This window comes from Sinohyriopsis cumingii, chromosome 6, assembly GCF_028554795.1.
Source record: "Sinohyriopsis cumingii isolate HCF-2022 chromosome 6, ASM2855479v2, whole genome shotgun sequence".
Taxonomy (NCBI): domain Eukaryota; kingdom Metazoa; phylum Mollusca; class Bivalvia; order Unionida; family Unionidae; genus Sinohyriopsis; species Sinohyriopsis cumingii.
In genome coordinates, this window is record NC_142966.1 from 31,526,609 (window position 1) to 31,538,797 (window position 12,189).

Consider the following 12,189-nt stretch of genomic DNA (forward strand, 5'->3'; position numbering starts at 1 on the left):
AGACAGTCTGAGTGATATGTGAATGAGATGGGTTCTTGGCTTTCAATTACAAGTTCACAAGCTACGGTCATGGAGTGCCATGACCAGCCTTCTTGCAGAACTTGATTTCTGGGCAACTACCAGCAATAATAATAGCCCCCATGACAAGTTTTATATCCTATAGTTCTCCAGCAATCTGTTGGCAGCTATATATATATGCTACCTTTATACTGGGGAAGACACTGTTACAAACCAAAATTCATGCCAAAAAAAAAACTTGTGTGACAAAAATCTGTGTCCATTATACTCTGTTTGTTTCCCATAACATTTTTGTTTTGAAGTTATCAAGAGAACTGCCAATCATCTGTCACTTTTATTTGCACAAGATATATGTCATACCCTTATAACATGTTAAGAAACATCTTTCTTGAGATCCTCGAAGCCAAAAGTAAAACCAATTCCATAATATGAACGACAAATTTCACAGACTGCAAGTATGAGGAGTAATGCATTATTCTCTGCAGTAATGGCTTATAAGCTATAATAAACACATTAGCAAAACCTATTTGAAGAAATCAGTTAATTTACAAACTAATAGTACCTCTCAGTGCAGTTAAAACAGGCATTACCTAATGATACATTTTGTTTTCCCATTATTTTAAACCTGAAACATGTTGAATATGGTATAATTATGACAGTAATGAAATCAATGAATGTTGGGTAGCAACATATCTGATCCATCCTTGGATGCAAAAAACATACAATACTGGTAAAACATACTGTGTTCCCTCAGATGTCCTTCCTACCTCTAAAATATTTTCCCCTTACCCAGGGGCCAAAGTTATATCTCAATATACAGTAATAGTTATAGGGGATCTCTCGAGTTTCTAAGCTATGACCCATGACCACAACTGTATGCCCCAAGGTATGACCCTAAGGTTTTATTCCAACCCCATCTGAAATATGTTAATACTTGGGTCAGTTATCACCAACACCAATTTTTGAACATGTCAGTCTCACAATTTAGAAGTTAATATATATAAACCGATCCCACCCTCAGGGCTGCAACAAAATGTTTTAACTGTTTGTACATACATCCCTAGACTACCCCTAATAACACCCCAAAGCTTGAAGCCTCTATCTTGAATTGTGTAGGAGTTGTGTGACATTCAAAATGCAGGCAAGCATAAATGGGTAGGCTCACACAGTAGCTATCTTTCTCTGAAATGTATGGGGATAAAAGGCTGGAGTTCATCAAACTTAATATCTCTAGCATAGCCTTATTATTCAGGTTTAAATTTGCTGAGACATGATATCTAAAAATGTCCGAACCATCAAGAAGATTATTTAGCTGTTTGAAAATTTGAATTTAATGAAGCTTAGCTTGAGGAAATGAGGAAAGTTCATACAACGGTTATCCAATTGAAAAGATAATATCTGATTTTACACTTAGCAAGCACCACCAATATTCCCCAATAAGAAATATTAGCCTTACATGTGCAGTATGGAGTTGGTGTGTGATGTTAAATATTACATCTCGTACATGTTGGCTAAACTCTGCCATAAAGTTTGTAGCCTGGTAGTTCCAAATCTGTACAAGAATGACAGTCCTTTAACTTCACAGGTAAAATGGAAAAATTGTTTTACTGAACAACCAGTAACAAGAAAGATGAACTATCACTTAAATTATATTTGTTTAAAATTAATAGGCCTGGATCTCTTTTTTTTTTGTTTGTTCTGAGTTTGGTTTGGTTTATTGTTTTATAGGACAGCAACACAAGCAGGTTATTTAGTCCCAAGGCAATTGGAGTAAAGTGCTTTGCCAAGAGATCAATCACCGAAGATGACCTGAATCTGAATCGTCAGTTCAGGATAACCATACTGATTTGCTGGTGAATCAGGCACGTTAACCACTGAGTCACTAACCACAATATGAGAGAGAGAGAGAGAGAGAGAGAGAGAAAATAAGTGCATAGCCCTGCATCTATCCGTAATAATCAACCTTGTTCTATTCATTCTTACAGGAAAGATGTCTGGGGAATACAACATTTCACATCTAAATTTACCACTCAAAAACATCAAGAGCAAGGATATGGGGATAACAGTTTCCTCTTCATGTTTAAACACGCCTCCTTGTCCTACAAAGATTTCATGCCAGTTGAACAAACTGGTTCAGCCGTGTTTATTGTTTGTGTACATAGCTAGGTGGCAAAGGACTGAATATTCAGCTGACCTGCTTGATAAAATCTATAGCGAAGACTGTAATATAAATCTTTCTTTGTCATGGAGGATGAAAAATTACTCTGAACAAAAACTCTGTTAAATGTATACAATTTGTATGCATTCTTTCTTGATCAAGGAATGTAATTTTCAATCACAATTCTGGTCCATAACAAGGAAAAGATACAAGGCATAAAAGGCTATGTATTGTGTAATCACATATGAAAAACTGATGAAAGTTTCCTTCCGTCTTTATGCTTTTTAAAATTATTTTTCTCATTTAATTATCCTGTTCCTAAGGATATCTTAAGGTTTCCTGTTTTTTTCTGAATTGGTTGAGGATGCTTGATGGTCTAATTAAGTTGACGCTATTTCCTCTATACATTGCACAAGAAAATTGTGAAATACACAGATAATGTTGCCTTAAAAAAAAAAAAGAATGCAAGAGTTACAGGAATGGCACAATGTATTTCCACCCAATGTTTAAAGTTTATGCAGGTTGAGTACACAGCCAGTATATTTGGTTGAGGAAGAACCTCCAATGTATTGGATATTACAGGGAGTGTTTACTCACTTACCCACATTGGTCAAGCCAAATATCAAACCGACACACAGGGTAAAATGTGTCATGATCTGTTATGGTGAGTGTCATCTACATTCTGGCTCCTGCAGCCCCCATGATAATTGGTCAAGGTACTTTCGATTGCTGTATGTTTAGAGAGGAAGTCCAACAAAAAGAATATGACATTTTGTTGGTGAGAAAAAGGTTTCCTATAGTTGCGGCCCCCATGATAGAATGACATTTTGTTGGAAAGAAAAAGGTTTCCTATAGTTGTGGCCCCCATGACAGAATATGACATTTTGTTGGTAAGAAAAGGGTTTCCTTAGTTGACTCTACATGTACTTTATGCAACTACCTACAGTGAAAAATGGTGAAAGAGATAAAACAACAAGAAGACAAACTATCAGGGAATTTGTTCCAAATATACTCAAAATATTTAGTTTCTTTACATTTCACCTCGTTTTCTGAATACAACACATTTACACATACTGTATGTTATGTTAAAAGCCACACTCCAGTCAAGAACAAACATAATTCTGCGAAATCACCTTTTCTTCCTGCAACAATGTCCCTGAAAATTGACCTTTTGACTCCAAAAATCAACATATCTCTTTCATATCTTAATTGCAAGCCATCCACAAACTTTGGTCATGGTGTGTGTGTATGTGTGTGATTAGGATTTTTAATGTAGCTTTAACAATTTTTCAGTCATATCGCTAAGACAGCAGTGTGGCAGTTTACAGCGATATCTAGCACTGGGGCAACATGCCGTAGACATTTAGCATGATGTCCCACCTAGTCACATTATCCTGATACCAGTCCTAGCACTAACTTCTTAATGCTGAGCACCTAGCAAGACAGCTGTCAGTACCATTTTTTATAAGTCTTTGGTATGACTTGGTTGGGATTTGAACCAGTGACCTCCTGTATAAAGTTCAAATAATGTAAAATGGATTGCACAAAAATCTTGAAGATAACCCCTCCTCCATAAATGTATACAAAAAATGATAAAAGGGAACACATATAAAATATTTAAAACACATGGTTCAAATTTGTTATGTAAACTGCATTCCCTCAAAAGATGCAAGCCATCGTAAGTTTGGTAACTGTATATGGTGGTGAATTCTAGTTATTGAGTGGAAACATTTTTCTCTTCTTTGAAATAGTAACTTTTTAGTAACATTTTACCCCAAAATGAATGGTGTTTGTTTTCCTTGTCCACAGTGATCCATAAAATCAGGTAACTGTAGATGCCGGAAAACTGGAGTTAACTATAGAAACAAATGAGGGCAACCAACTGCTTTTGCCATACTGTAAAATTCTTTGCTTACAGAAAACTAAATATATTTCCTGGGAATTATGGAAACAGCTCCTTTATGATCTCTATGTCACTGATTCCCTCACCCTCAACTGAAAAAGGACAACTGAATATGTAACAAATACATCTTTTGGATTCAAAGGGGTGACATCTTTCCTTATTAAGAACCATTGTTGTGATAAAGGGTGTTTTGCCAAAACAATTCACATGGCAAGTGAAAAGTTGAAGAAAAGTTACATATAATATACAAATTCTTACGTTCAATAAAAATAATTATAAATGCTCAAGAATATCAAAATTATCACAGGGGAGGAAAACTTGTAGTAATATTAGTCTTTGCAACTGGCTCACCTTCCTTGTGTGCAAGTGTATTGGGGCAGTAACTGGGTCAGAAGCAATGGAGTGGTAGGATTGCTGCTGTCTGATATTGATGGTTTTATTTTGTGGTATCAACTCATTATTACCATGTTATATCTTCCTTAATTACATGATGCATAACAGCACTTAATGGCAAGTATATGCTTTCATCTGTTCTCAAGCTAATACCCACTCACATTTACAAACCATGATCATGAATTTAAGAAATTCCATGGCTGATCTCAATGAATTAAACAAGGACATGACCCCAGCACTATTATCATATGAACAAAAATGTGTATTGAACATTTTTTTGGTACTAGGTTAATTTTTATTTACTAAACCTATCACTGCAATTAGTAGTACTTAAATAAATAACAATTTGGATTTTTAACATAGCTTTTTAAAAAATTTAGTTGTATTGCTATGATGTCTGCAGTGTGGCAGTTTTTAAAGTGATGTCTAGCACTGGGGTATCATGCCACAGATACACAGCATCATGTCCCACCCAATCACGTTATGATGACACCAGGCCGACCATTCCAAACACCAACCTTTTAATACTGAGTGCCTAGCGACGCAGCTGTTAATACCATTTGTAAAAGTCTTTGGTAAGATTCAGCGGGGGTTCAAAACTGCAACCTCCTGCATGACCAAGGCAGCTGCTCTAACTAATAAGCCACCAGAGCAGTCGAAATAAACAACAAAGTGGTACATGGATCCATGTGCATTAATTAATTTCATATTAGTTTCCATCAATGTAAATTTCACATTTTTCTTTTAACAGCTAAATTTTAAAGACATTTGTTCCTCATTGCATCAATAATGGAACTTTCTATTATTTTACTGATATTTAGGTCAGAGGCAAGCAGACTGAAACCCAGGACTGGTCTTTAACTGTAATCTGTTTGCCCTCTCCAAGCACAATGCCCATGCTTCAAGGTCTAATTGCCACAATATAAATTAATAAGTCTCCCTTGATGGGACTAATGCTGTACAGGATGAAATGATATTCCCAAAATTCAAGACATGAACATTTTTTCCTTTCCACTATCACAGAGTGAAACCATCCTGGATATTTTACAACAGATTTCATGTCAGCCCTATTGCATGTATTACTGGAACCATTTTCTTTAGGACCAACTAGGTATCATAAGAAGTGAATTGATGAAAAACCTACGTTGTTGATATTGTCATTTATTTGGGAGGCTTAGAAATAACAGTTTTCTAAAGAGAGGACTTTCCATTCAGGAAGAACAGCAATAGCAAGATTTTTAAGATGTCTGCTGATGTGTCTATATTGAACATCAGATCGGCACCATTTTCATTTAAGACCAACTAGGCTTCGCAAATCTTCAAGTGAAAACCTGGCCACTGTTTGGCAGGCATATCATAAGTCAATTGGTATCATTTTCATTGAAGACCAAATGAACCTTACAAGAAGTCTCCTGACAAACACGTATATGAATATGACTTTCAGGTCAGTTGTGACAAGATTTTTAAGATGGCTGCCATAGCAGCTATATCAAACATTAGATCGACACCATTTTTACCGAGGCACAGCTAGCCACCATAAACAGTCTTTTAAAGAAAACCCCATGTTGATATGACCATTCATTCAGGAGAAGTAGAAATAATACAATTTTCAAGACGACTGTCATGATGGACATAATAGACATCATATTAGCAACATTTTCATTTAGGCCCAACTAGACAACATAAGAAGTCTTTAAGTGAAAATCCTGTGTTGATACGAGCATCCGGAGAATAAGTAATAACACTATATTTTCAAGGTATCTTCTGTGGTGACCATATTGGATGTACAAGCAGCAATGTTTGTTATCTAGGACCCACTTGAGTATGGAATGAATGTGTAAAGTTTCATGGAAATCCTCCAAGTAGTTTAGGAGAAACAGTGGTTACAAACTTGCACTAACAGATAGATGGATGACAAATGACAGATGGGGAAAGGAGAACAGACAAATTCATAAGTTTTGGTCTATATGACTCTTCCAGCAGCCAATGTGTAATAGGTAACATGCATTTTGTTTGAATGAGTGGTGGTTGAAGTTCTGTTGTCTCCATTACATTTTTATTGAGCATAATGGGGTTATATTTGGGTTGGGGTGCTCACTGCATTGATTTCATTATGCATTTCTTCTTTTAAAAAACTCAGATGATGTTTGCTTACAAGATAATTTTTGTTTATTGCCTATTTTATGGTAGGCATTGCCTTTGTAGACCCTACCGCTGGCAAGTTTTAGAGTTTGCACAGAGTTAGGGTTGGGGGAGATGAAGGGGGAGCTCACCAGTTATTATGTACTTTTGAGAGAGTGATGTATGTAAGGTGAAGTTGTTTGCATTTAAAGCATGCACAGTGAAGAGAATGTTGGCATACCTCAATGCTACATTAATGTAATGTGGATATTTCTTTGGATACTGTACTTTTGGAAATTGTACATGATCTAAGCACACTGCTAACTAAAATGACTGCTCCCTTGTGCTAAAAAATCATCCTTAATTAGCCTAAAGTACACTATCCATAGCAGCTAATAAAATAGGGAAAATGAATTTTGCCAGACTAAACAATACTAGCTTCTGAAAGTGCAATGAATGAATTACCAAATATATACAATGTAAAAAAAAGTTATCTGCTTTTGTTTATACAATTTACCTCTGAAGTTCAGGAAGTGAAAATGACCAAGTGGAGCTTGCACTTTTTTGAAAGGTGCACATCTGGAGTAAGGCCAAGCTGCATACTCTATAACCCATATTACACCAATGAATCATACACCAAAATATTGGGAATTAAAAAGGTTCTTTGAATTATACCTAAGATACACAATGTCTTTTTTAAATAGCCAGTATAACCAGTGAGGAAAGCCAGGGAAATTATCTTTGTTTAAAATTCTAACCCTATGCAAAATGCAAAACTGTAGAGCACCACCAAAATCTCAGAACTGCTGTTCCCTTTGAAAATGCAAATTAATATCTCTGTGGTCTGTTTTTCATTACTAGGTAGGTAGGTAAGGTAGGTAGGTAGGTAGGCAGGCAGGCAGGTAGGTAGGTAGGTATATACACATGTATATATGTAGATCCAATACATGTTAAACAGTACCATTAAAGTTTGTAAAAATGTATTGGTTAAACAAAGTGCACGAAGGGACTGACACTTCATTGGCTGAAAAGAATTTTCTGGAATTTAAGACAAGACTATTCCTTACTTTTAATTGTCGAGTACTGAAACCATCTCTGTGGTAGACATATTGGATGTTCGAGCAGCACCAAATACATTTTGGCTCAACAAAACCATGGGATAAATAAGTGTTGAAAATAGTTTATATGCAGTAGCAACAATTTGCTGATTTAATGGACAGATGATGGAAAAAATATAATCCCATACTTTTCTGGTCTAAGACCAGTAAAGCTAAAACAGCAAACATATCAAGAAAGGTAAACCCCTCCAAAATAAATGTGAAAATATAATCCCACAAAATATAATACAATATACTGGTTACAAAGAATTGGGAAAACACTCAATAACATTCATAACCATGTAAATAGTCATCTCAAACTGCCTCCTTTCCACCCAGCTGTCTTATTTTGAAAAGTATAATGAGAACAAATGTGTAATAGTATTGGAAGACTTAGTCCTGATCTGTTTCGTCAATGGTTTAATGTGAGCAGATCTGTGTGTACTTATTGCACAGCTGAAACAGTTTAGTATAAAATGCACAACGTTAATAAGTAGGAATTTTTACCAAAATCTGGGAACAAAACATGTAAGCTCTATTTCATCTGATTTAAACAAATTAAGGCAATGTGTCCATACAATAGAAAAATGAATACTTCTTGTAATGAATATAATGATAATTTGATTTAATAAAAATTCAGTGTATACTGATGAATTTCAAAAAAATTCACAATGTGTTCATACATGGGATAAAATGATAAAATATTCATGTCATGCATATGCTGATGAACTGATTTCATGCAAACTTCAATGATGTAAAACTATTATTATTCATAGTAACTGGGCCCCAAGTGGCCAAGTGGTCTAAAGTGCTCTCCATTACAGATCAATGCCACCTCTGTCTGCGTAGGTTCCAGTCTCGGATTCAGCCAATGTGGGTATGTGAGAAAGTTTGCCAGTAGCTTCTCGAGGGTCGGTGGTTCTTTCCGGGGATTTCCTGGGTTCTTCTTCCACCATTAGTAAGTACTGTCCACTATGTATAGCCTATCATGTGCTCAAAAATGGCGTTAAACACTACAACAACAACAACAGTCATAGTAACACAACTGAAGCATATTGGAAGATCTACAACAATAATACAATCAATGGTTACCTTATAGTCTACCATGTTTTGTTAAATTCGGTACAGTATTTAAAGCATTGTAACCAGCAGTGTGGAATCAGTATGTACCACTGAATCAGCTTTGGATTGGCTACTGTGGTGCATTTTGGGAAAAAGTGCTTTTTTTACTTGCCTCAAGGTAATGTGCTCTTCAACGTGTTGTTGTGCCACAAACACATCAAACTGAAATCGAACCTAATTATACTGGTTTGCTTGTGCTTTAATGCTAACCTAACAGCGAACAGCACAAGGACCCTGATGTAATAGCACATAATCTGCTGGCAGAACAAGGTTTTGTTTATTCCAAGCAAAAATTTCACACAAATGCTGTTGCCAAAGTATGTGACAGCAAATCTAGGGTCTATGATGTTGATGTGTGGATTTTACAGAGGTAAATAAGGTAATGTGGGAAGTTACCTCAAGTAAAGAAGGTGTGAATACAAGAAAGGTCTGGTGAATTACTGACAGATCTACAACCAGATTGTTTCGCTACTGTAATCTGTTACTCTGCTGCTGATAGTGTCCTGACTAGGGATGAATTAGCAGCTGGATTTTGACCATGCACCTCTGTCATTACAAATAATTGGCAAAGAAAAGAAGTAGAGCAGGAGAGAGATATTCTGATTATTTACACCTCTAGGAAACATATTTACTCTCAATTTTCTCACACATTTTGGATATGACAAGCTGAGTGCTACTTTCCTTTCCACAACTGTATTTATTCAATCTTCTTGTAACAGCTATATTTCACCTTCAAAATGAAATTAAACTAAAGAGTTTGCAGTAAAAATTCAGTATTATCTAATACCCACTAGAAATAAATGCATATATACTAGAGGGCAAAATCCAACATGGCTCAAGCATGCCAAATAGGTCTGGTGAACCCTTTTTTACACATTATAAATGCCAACTTGAAGAGGAAGGAAAACGTGGTTCTTTCAATGCCATGCCAGTTCCACGACAGAATGGGTGTGGGTTTGAATCCTACGAGGGGATTAACCCAAGGTGGCTACTGTGTACCCTTGGCCATAGAAGTTTAATTCAATTACTGCTTTGTCATTAAAATAACGTACTCTAAACACCTCCACTTCCTATAAACATGCAAAAGAAACACAAATATACAAAAGCTAACATGATCAATTTGGAAATAAGGCAGTCACCCTCTTTCAAATGTTTTTAATAAAATATCTTTACGAATTAATGAACTATTTGAAAAGATGTGCAACTGGCATTTCAAAACTCTTAAACTGTGGAATCAAGGGATACAACGCAAAATAATAATACCATGAAACAAGGTCTAATTTTTCCAAATCTATTTCTACAGTACAAATTATTTAAAAGTGTTAGAACATGTAAATTTCAACACTCTATAATGAGGATGGTCTGTTACTCTTTGAAAGGGGAACAACATAGAAATACCTGTTAAAACAACCTGGAATAGAACGCCTATGGCACCTGTATGAAAGGAAATATGGTAACTGCAGGTACAAGACAGGTGTGTCTGAGCTAATTACAAGAGAGCATTATCAAGTACAAGGTCCTAGCAAATGTCCCAATTTCATACCAGGTGCAAGTGGCTGTCCAGCCTTTTGTAAAAGTTATTGTTCTTTTCCACTCCACTTTCAGATCCTGTCATCTGCCTAGAAAAAATTCTTTTGTAAATGTACATGCAAAAATTCTTGAAAGTTATGACTTGAGTGGAAATTGCTATATCTCTGTTACATGTGAAGGGTCCAGAATTTCTGTACAACAGCCACATGTACACAGAAACAAAGTAATGGCATAATTCAAATGAAATGGTTGGAATGACATCCATAAATTTAACTACTCTGCATCACATTAATTGTAATGTTGTGCGTAGAGTAATTAAGACAAAGTAGGTGGCATGATGAAGAAACATATTTTAAGAATGCATTCTCACTTACTTCACCATCTGCCCATAACAAATGGTTAATTCCTTTTTTGGACTGGCAAAGCTAATTCATTAAACAATTCTATGTACTCAAGATGTGAACTAAAACACAAATTTGTTCCAACCCACAAGAAAATCTAACCTTCCTATCATAATGTCCTCTGACCCGCCATCAAGTAAGTTATTTCTACCAGCTAACCGCTCTGGTGGCCTAGTGGTTAGAGCGTCCGCCTCGGATGCGGTAGGTCATCAGTTCGATCCCCGGCCGAGTCATATCAAAGACTTACAAAAATGGTACTAACAGCTGCCTCGCTTGATGCTCAGCATTAAGGGGTTAGTGTTAGGACTGGTTGGCCTGGTGTCAGGATAATGTGACTGGGTGGGACATCATGCTACATGTCTGCGGCATGATGCCCCAGTGCTAGACAGCACTTCAAACTGCCACACTGCAGACATCATAGCAATATGACTGAAAAATTGTTAAAGCTAAGTTTAAAATCCAAATCACACATTTCTACCAGCTGGTCAGCCAGGTCAGCTAACATGATGTGTCCTAATTTAAAAGCAATTTACTCCAATTGTATTTGCATGATATAACTTATTTGTGTTGCTTTGCCATGAAACACCAACCAAAACAAAATAAATTCAAAGGAGTTTTTCAACAAATTTTAAAATGGTCTTCTCCCTTCAGGAATCATAAAAGAGAAATAAAGTAGTGCTGTGTGTGGGTCAACACAAATACTGCATTTCTATTTCTGGCTGCAAACTAGTAACCTTTTGGTTTTCTTCTGCATTCCCATAAAACTGCAGCTACCTTTACTGAAATGTACTAACATTTACCAAGTGAAAAGGCTCTCACAAATTAAAGATTTTTTCCATTATTTTATCAGTGGTAACTGCATATATCACCCTATGTGATTTTCATGTTTCTGGTTGGTAACTAATCACAGCCCAGCTTTTGACAAAGTAACTATTCATCCTTCCATAGAGTTGACAGGAGGAATTTTCTGGTCTTTCTCTTGCTATAAATACTTCACAACACCAGGATGTTCATAGACACTGGCTACACAGGAACAATTATATGCTTTCTACATTGTACTGTGAAACCCAATCAGAAAGAAAACAAAATAAATAAACAGGCTGTATTTTATCTGTACAGAATACCAAACACCCAAATGTGTAGAATCAAGACACAGAGCTGTTCTCCCTTAATGTCATGTATGATCAGGGTACAATGTTTGTTTAAAGGAAACAAGCAGTAAATGCTGGCACATCTGTTTTTTTTGTTGTTGTTGTTGTTGTTGTGGTTTTGGGTTTAATGCCATTTTCAGCACAAGACAGGCTATGCATGGTGGCCAGTATTGATGGTGGAGGAAGAACCCGGGGAAAACCCCACTGACTCATAGGAAGCTATAGGCAAGCTAATTCTCACTTACCCATATTAAACAAGAACAAGACTTGAACATTATGCAGAGAGAGTTGAGAT

At 36.1% G+C, this 12,189-nt stretch overlaps 1 protein-coding gene across 6 annotated transcripts in view; it reads right to left on the bottom strand.

Moving 5' to 3' along the window:
* Positions 1-12,189, bottom strand: part of LOC149796577 (uncharacterized) — a 318,277-nt gene that overhangs the window by 52,858 nt on the left and 253,230 nt on the right. The window lies entirely within an intron of this gene.